Source organism: Zingiber officinale, chromosome 6A (genome assembly GCF_018446385.1).
Source record: "Zingiber officinale cultivar Zhangliang chromosome 6A, Zo_v1.1, whole genome shotgun sequence".
Taxonomy (NCBI): domain Eukaryota; kingdom Viridiplantae; phylum Streptophyta; class Magnoliopsida; order Zingiberales; family Zingiberaceae; genus Zingiber; species Zingiber officinale.
This window is the reverse complement of record NC_055997.1, coordinates 139,885,297-139,893,073: the sequence shown is the minus strand read 5'-3', so window position 1 is coordinate 139,893,073 and position 7,777 is coordinate 139,885,297. Positions and strand designations below refer to the sequence as shown.

The 7,777-nt window shown below is 31.5% G+C and overlaps 1 long non-coding RNA gene across 1 annotated transcript; it reads left to right on the top strand.

Annotated features, from left to right (window-relative positions):
* The first annotated feature begins 369 nt into the window (after positions 1–369).
* LOC121994490 lies at positions 370–1,315 on the top strand. Its single transcript, XR_006115747.1, has 2 exons — positions 370–773; positions 1,000–1,315. It is a non-coding gene; the product is annotated as an uncharacterized LOC121994490 (long non-coding RNA).
* Positions 1,316–7,777: the final 6,462 nt, after the last annotated feature.

Here is a 7,777-nt window from a genome sequence, read left to right as displayed (position 1 = left end):
CGGAGCAGCGCGTCCGTGACGCCATGGACTGCACCGACGCCTTCTTCAAGCTCGAAGGGAAGAGAAGGCATAGGCTTATCTCCTGCTTTTTGAAGGGTATTTTTGGAAAAAAAAATATTAATAACCCTGGAATCGTAGAAAACTTAAGGCAACGTTTGGTTTGGCCATTTTCTATTTTTATTTTTTGTGGAAATAAGAAAACGTATTTGATTAATATTTTTATCTATGTTTTTCAGAAAAATGAGATACCATTTTTTAGAAAATTAGGAAATGGTAAAATGTCATTTTAAGAAAAAATTGAAAACGCGGACGAGAAATTGAAAACGTGGACAAAAAATTGAAAAATGCGGTCGATAATTTTTCATTTTCTTTGACCTTATCACCTTTTTTTCCTCCTCTTCATCCCGAATCCCGCACCGAGCTCCTCTCCCCGTGCCCTAAAACGCCATTTCCGCCGCTCCTCTCCCCATGCCCTAACTCCGCACTTCCACCACTCCTCTCCCCGTGCCCTAACATCGGGCCTCCGCCGCTCCTCTCCCCATCCCTAACCTCGCGCTTCTGTCGCACCACCGCTCCTCCTTCGCCCCCTGTTGCTCACACACCGCCACCCCTTTGCTAGTTCCGCATCCCGTCTGTTGAGCTCGCCTCCTCCATATTTTCCCGTGATCCCTTCCGTTCGTTGCATCCTCGACACATTGTGCGCGGTCCCCTTCCGTCCATCACCTCCTCCACAAATTGGGCGTGCAGTCACTTCCATCTATTGGGAATTCGAGGTAATTTTAGCTTAGATCTTAAAGGATTATATTCAGCTTAGAAGTAGGCATCATTTAGCACCAGAATGATTAGAACTTAAATTCCAACCTATATCAATCAGAAATATTATAAGAACTTGGCACAAAATCAGATCCTGAGCTTGTTTGGTAATGATTTTTTCCCTCTTTTTTGTTTTCCAAATTAATTTATTTGGATAACAATTTGGTTGATGCGTTGGTTGCACAGACATAACTACTCCCTACACAAGTGGAGGTGCCTGAAAGCGTAGAATCATCTTCTCACTCGAGCAGTTCTTCTTTACAAAGATAGCAAAAAGCTCAACGAAATTTGAAACACATGTACAACAAAGAAACTATGGCATCGCGCAGAACTATTTTGTACCCCTGATTTTGTACATAGAAAATATATGACAGTATTATCAGCATGTTTACCTGTAAATTTGTGGATCCAAGTTCGTAAATTTACTTTTGGATTATTTAATTTTTGTAACACTGAATTAAAGTTTGTGCGAAGAATTCCTATTATAGTGTGGATTAGATAATTACTTGATTTTGATTTGTGTCATATTAATAATGCAAAATTAAGCACTCTATTTCTTTAAGTACTCGTTTGTCAGTTTGAGCAAACAGTTATTAACCTACCAAAGTTTCATATTAAATTTCAAAACGCATATGCAAAATTCATATTAAATTTCAACGGATCTCATTTGTCACGCATTTTACTCGATCACTTATTCGATATTAACCTACCAAACGCATTTTCCTTGTATTATAGCTGGTAAATGAATGAAGTTTCATATTAACTTACCAAACGCATTTTCTAATTTTCTTTCTTATAAAATAGAAATACAGTTTATCATACCAAACACATTTTCTGTTTTCTAAAAACTATACTAGAAAACATAAAAACAGAAATAGAAAATGAAAATGAGAAAATGAAAACATTTTACAAACCAAACGCCCTCTAAGATTTCCAAGATTTTCTGATTTCTGGTTCTATTCCCTAATTGCTGATGTGGCGGGAATGTTACATTACCAGGTATCACCAATTACTTAAACCAAATAAGGTTATCGTTGATAACCAACTAAGGTTATCAGCGATAACCCCGAATCAAACACGCCCTAAATGTGTTTAATTAGCTATTGGCTTGTATTTATTTATTTGTTTTTTTTATTTATTTAATATATTGATAATAATTTTATTTATAAATATTATTTATAATTATTAATAAATTAATAAATTCTTATTAAGTCTAGCATTAAATTTATTCTAAAATATTAGGTTCATTCTTAATTAATCAGTCATGATCTCTTACTCATTCATTGGCTAGATGAATTAAATCCTACCTATTTAACATATGGAGTCCAATCCATTCAGCCAATAAATAGATAAGACTTCTTCTAATTAAAAAAACTCTGGACCAAAAGAACTGACCTCGTGCAAATCTCGATAGGTTAATATTTGTAATCATAGCGGCAAAAGTAGCACTACTATGTAACTGGTAGAATGATAGGCACAACACGTGGCCACGTACTTTTTTTTGTTTTCCCCACAACTTTAACTTTGATTAGGTGCAACATAGATAAGGAATTTTATTATGCAAAAGTGGTTTTCGTATTAGTTTGGATGTCTACTAGCTTAAGCAATGGACTATCTTTATCTCTTTTCGTCCCACCAAATCTAGTCTAATCTTTTCTAAAGTAGGTGTGTACTATGAGAAATTTGAATAAAAGGTATGGGAATCTTTATGAAAGTTGGAAAAACTATTTAAATATGTTTATTAAATAATTAATACTCTTTCATGAGCATATAGACATAATTAAAAAGTATAATAAATGTTCTAATTTATTGATAGTTTTATTAATATATGATAAATTAATATAATTCATAATAAATATGAATTAGATTTCCGTTTAAGTAACCAATAGAATAAGTTATCTTTATAAATATTCAATAAATACTTGCATGTAAAGAGATAATATTTTCAAAGTTTGTCCTTCCATTTCCACATTATTAGGAGGGAGTAAATAAGATATACAGATCCTCATATGGAAAGGTGTTTTTTTATGTCAATAAGTAGATAAGTGATTTATTAATGAGCAATGATATGCTCAAGAAAAAAAATTCAAGAAAAATCTCAAGGATAGACACATAAAGTCATGACTCATCATTTCACTTTTTGTGGGCCTCATCATTTTATGTGTCTATCCTTAGATTTTCCTTGAGTTTTTTTCCTTGTGCATATCATTTTTCTTTATTAATATATGTCAATCACAATAATGATATATTTCAATGAATTAGAAATTCCTCGTATAAATCTAAAATAATAATAAAAATATGCTAATAAATATGTAATGGGGTAATTTATAATGGCAAAATTATAGTCATAATAACGAATTATGGAGCAAAGCTATAAGATGAATTGAATTTAATTTGGTCAATTAATAAAAATTACTTAAGCCTTTAAATGTAGGTATTGATTATCACAAGAGTTTATATGTTTTATGTTAAACAATTGACTACGTGATGATTTTATTTTTTAAAAAAAAATATTAAGAATAATAGTGGGTTAAGCAAACAATAATTGGTTAGAGACTTGAGCAACGATTGAAGGTGATTTGTAGTTGAATAATGAAATAGTCATTATTCAATAGTTACTTTTGCACATCATTGAAACTTTTTTTTAGGAAGAGGTGAGAGTCCTTGTATGATTGAAATCTTTATTTATGATAAAGTTGTTAATCTTGTGTTTTATAAAAAAAATAGAGAGTTAAGGAAAGATAATGAGCGAGCAAAATGGTTCACTATAAAAAAAAATCACTATTAATTTGGGATGAATTTATAAAATATTTTCGTTACAAAATTTTTTGGGACGAAATCCGCGATGAAAAAATTTTCATCCCAACTTGCGACGAATTTAGAGACAAAATTAGTGACAAATAATATTTTTATCGCCAAATTCGTCCCAAAATTTGTAACAAAAATAATATTCGTCGTAAATTGCTGTAAAATTGGGGAAGAATTTGGCGATGAAATTAACAACGAATTAAAATTTTGTCACCAAATTTGTTACAAATTCTGCAACAAAAATAATATTCGTTGCAAAATTATCAATGTCAATTTGCAACGAAAACAACTTTTGCGACGAATAATATTTTTGTTACAGAGTTTGCAACGAATTTGATGATGAAAACAATAATATAAAAAAATGTCATTTGCGACAAATTAATTTTCGTCCCAAATTTGTAACAAATTTGGTGACGAAAATAATAAAAAAAATTATGATATGTGATAAATTATTTTCACCCCAAATTTTGCTCTAGAATCTGCGATGAAGTCACATATTCATCGCATATTTTGGGATGAATCCGTGAATTCGTCCCAGATTATGGAACAAAACTTTATATTTGTCCAAATTTGGGATAAATATGTGGATTTGTCCCAGAATTGGAACGAATTTTGGGATGAAAAAGAATTTGTCACAAAATTATTGATATAGTAAATTACGATAATTTGGCGATAAATTTTTTTTTTTTTTTTGGCCAAAATCGTCCCTAAATCCCAAATTTTCCGACAGAATCAATTTGTTTATGCAATTTCCAATCCAATACATATAAAGCTGTGTACAAGAAAATTAAATATGACATTATAAACATTCAACATATCCTAATTAACTATCATATCCTATTTAACATATATATATACTAACATTTGAAATCAATTTTACAGTAATACAAATCCAAAGTTCTCAAAAAGTTATATAAGAACTTTTTTCTTAAGAGTCAAAAACTTATACAAGTCTAATAGTTCAAAAAGTAACACAAATCCAATACCTCCTTAAAGTTATACAAGTTTTTTCAAAATAAACAATACATACATGAACTCATCTTTTTCCACAAACTATCTTCCCCATCAAATCTTCTTTACCTGCATAAAAATATACAAACAAACTAGATTATTTATAACAAGAAAAATAATTACTTAAATTATAAAGTTAGAGTGATATTAGAGGTTGGTGATCGATTTGAATATCAATATGTATGTTTTGCTACTTACAAATAATGTATCACAATGAATTTGAATGTATTTGTCATGAATCTGTTATTTTTTCTGCCCTTATGGTTCATATACAAAAATGAAACGTTAATTGTTTTAATTGATAACTACTGCATTAAGAATTAAAGGAATCATTTTTTTTCTCAAGTAATGTTTTTAGCAGGCTTTAAACCCAGAAGTGTTTTCAAATAATAATTCTACTCTAAGCTTACAAGTATCCTCTATGCTTGCCATGCACCACTATGCTTGAAAGTCCTACAATTCAACACCTTCCTCTCCACTAGCTACAATTATCCTAAATATGTTACAACCTATTTCACCACATTCAATTATAACTACAGGTATCCTCAATATGATACAACATATTTCACCACATCAAATTGTAACTACAATTCTACAAATATTATAAATATGATACAATTTATTTCACTACATGAAATTATAACTACAATTATCCTAAATATGATACAACCTATTTTACTACATCAAACTATGACTACAAAAATCCTCTTAGGTTTAATCTAACATGGAGAGAATGGGGTGCCTTCTTAAAATTCTTACCATATGAAAATGTCCAAATGATAAAAACACAAAATAGTCAAGATCAATTAGGTGATACTAGACTTGCATTTAGTGCTCATAGTTACTTTGCTACTAGTAAAACTCTAATCATAATTCAGAATTCTAGCTAATAATATAGTAGTTGCAATTTTCAACAAGTTTGTAAAAAGAATGATGTCTTTATTTAACTCTTCCATTAACTCTTCAAAAGTAATTGGTAAAAAAATAAATAAATAAAATTACAAGTACAACATGTTCAACTAAGGGTGTGTTATGTAATACTTACTTTTTCTCCAACATAGATTTTTGGCTCACCAATCCTACTAAAAATAAAATAACAATATTAATTAAAATAAAAAATTAAAAGGTTCAGAATTCATGGATTAAGGGTTAAAAACACTAATTATAAGACAAATAACATTCATATGTAATTAAAATCATGATGAATTATCACCATCATCATCATGGTCTTCATTGCCATCATCACCATCATCGGGAGGAATCTGACTTAGAGTGGAGCTCAACTGAAGATGTTGCATGATCAAGTTTTGTTGTCGGTGCAACTCTCTCATTTCTTGATCCCTTTGCGCCCTTTTTTCATCTCTTTGTAATAATATTCCCTTTAGATTGCTAACCTCTTCAGTCAAGGTATCTAATTGGGCCCTCAGTGCTAGTGTAGAAGAAGATGTACCAGCTATTCTTTGGGTTCTGCTCAAGGAACCCATCCCCAATATCCTTCTCCCTTTTGGTTCTCCACTAGCCTCTGACCATAAAGTAAAATTATTGCCAACAGAGGAATCAAACGCCTGAATATCGGCACCAACTTGTGAGCATGTCTAGGCTAGCTCGAGTTCATCATATTTTTCCTATTTTTTAAAGCGCATATGATAGTGATTAGATATAATAGAAACACATATAATATTAAGAGAAAGAAGATACTTAACTAATAAAATCTAAATTATATATTAAGATCAAATAAATAAAAATCTCAACCTTTACTACTTTTGCTCTAGCCCCACTCCAAGTCTTATCATTTTTTGTAAAAGTGCGGATGAAAGTATCTACGAAAGTAGGCTCCTTCCCCATCTTCCTAGTCTAAAAAAAACACGATTACAAATAATTAAATAATTTGATATAGATAAAAAACTATTGAGAGAGACAATTTCTAGAAGGCTAGCAAATGCATGAGATTATGATCACTACGAATGAGAGTTCCATTGGAGGTTTCAGTCCTAGATTGGGATTTTTGATAAGAAGCTCAAGGTAAATTTTTTTCAACAAATTTCAAGGTAAGAAGCTTAAGGTAAACTCTTGATAAGAAGCTCAAGGTAAACTCTTTCCAGGTTTTCATTACAGGCTAGGTTAATGGTTTTGACGGATACATCAACCATGGGTCACCTATGGACCAAACTAAAGTGCTGGACTTACAAGAACTGGAAGTCAGTGAAATTGTGTCAATATGCACTTCTTATTGTGGCTAGCCAAACATATTCAATAGGTTTTTAACTTACATATATGTGCTAGTGTAATGAGATATTTGTAATATGTTCTGTACAATCACTATCAGTTAATGAGTAATACTTTGTTTTCATCATTATTGTTACATATCAAAGGGTTGTATTCTTATTGTCGTTTTATAAGTAATTCTAAGTTCAAGTTTGTATTTTTATTGTTGCATATCAAAGTTCAAGCATATCGATCTAATTTAGCAAAATGATGAATTATGGTGTTATCTAAATTTAAATTTGGATTATGTATTTTAAATAAATATTAATGATAATTATTTGGTATTTTAATTGTCATGCGCATCGTGCATGCGAATGTTGTTAACGAAAATCTTGTTAACCGCAGTGTGCGCTGCAAATGCTCTTAACCACAGCGTGCACTGCGCGCCGTGAATGCTCTTACCACAACACACACCACGCGCTACGAATGCTCTTAATCGCAACATGCGTTGCACGCTTTGAATTATGCTCTTAATCGCAGCGCGCAACGCGCGCTGTCGATGTCTTATGATTTTCAATAGTTTACAGTTGTGTAACATGCGATGTGTGCTACGGATACATTATTGCACGTTGCGAAAAGTCAAATTTGTTGTAGTGTCCGTTTATGCTCATCTATGTTAATGGATTGGAGTCTCCCAAATATATCACAACAGAGTCACCAGAATTGTAAGATTGATTCATTTTATTCAGGTTACTCCTTTGCTTACTCTCCTCAGTTGCCCAAAAGTTGGTGATTCTCTCCTAATTTGCATCGGTGATGAAGTTTGATTTTTTTCCCCCGACTCTTGGCATGATTTAGTACATGCCTGATATGATTGCCACATTTTTTAAAAAAAATATTCTTTTGATCTCCATTTCGTTAGTCGGGTCCCAATTATTTA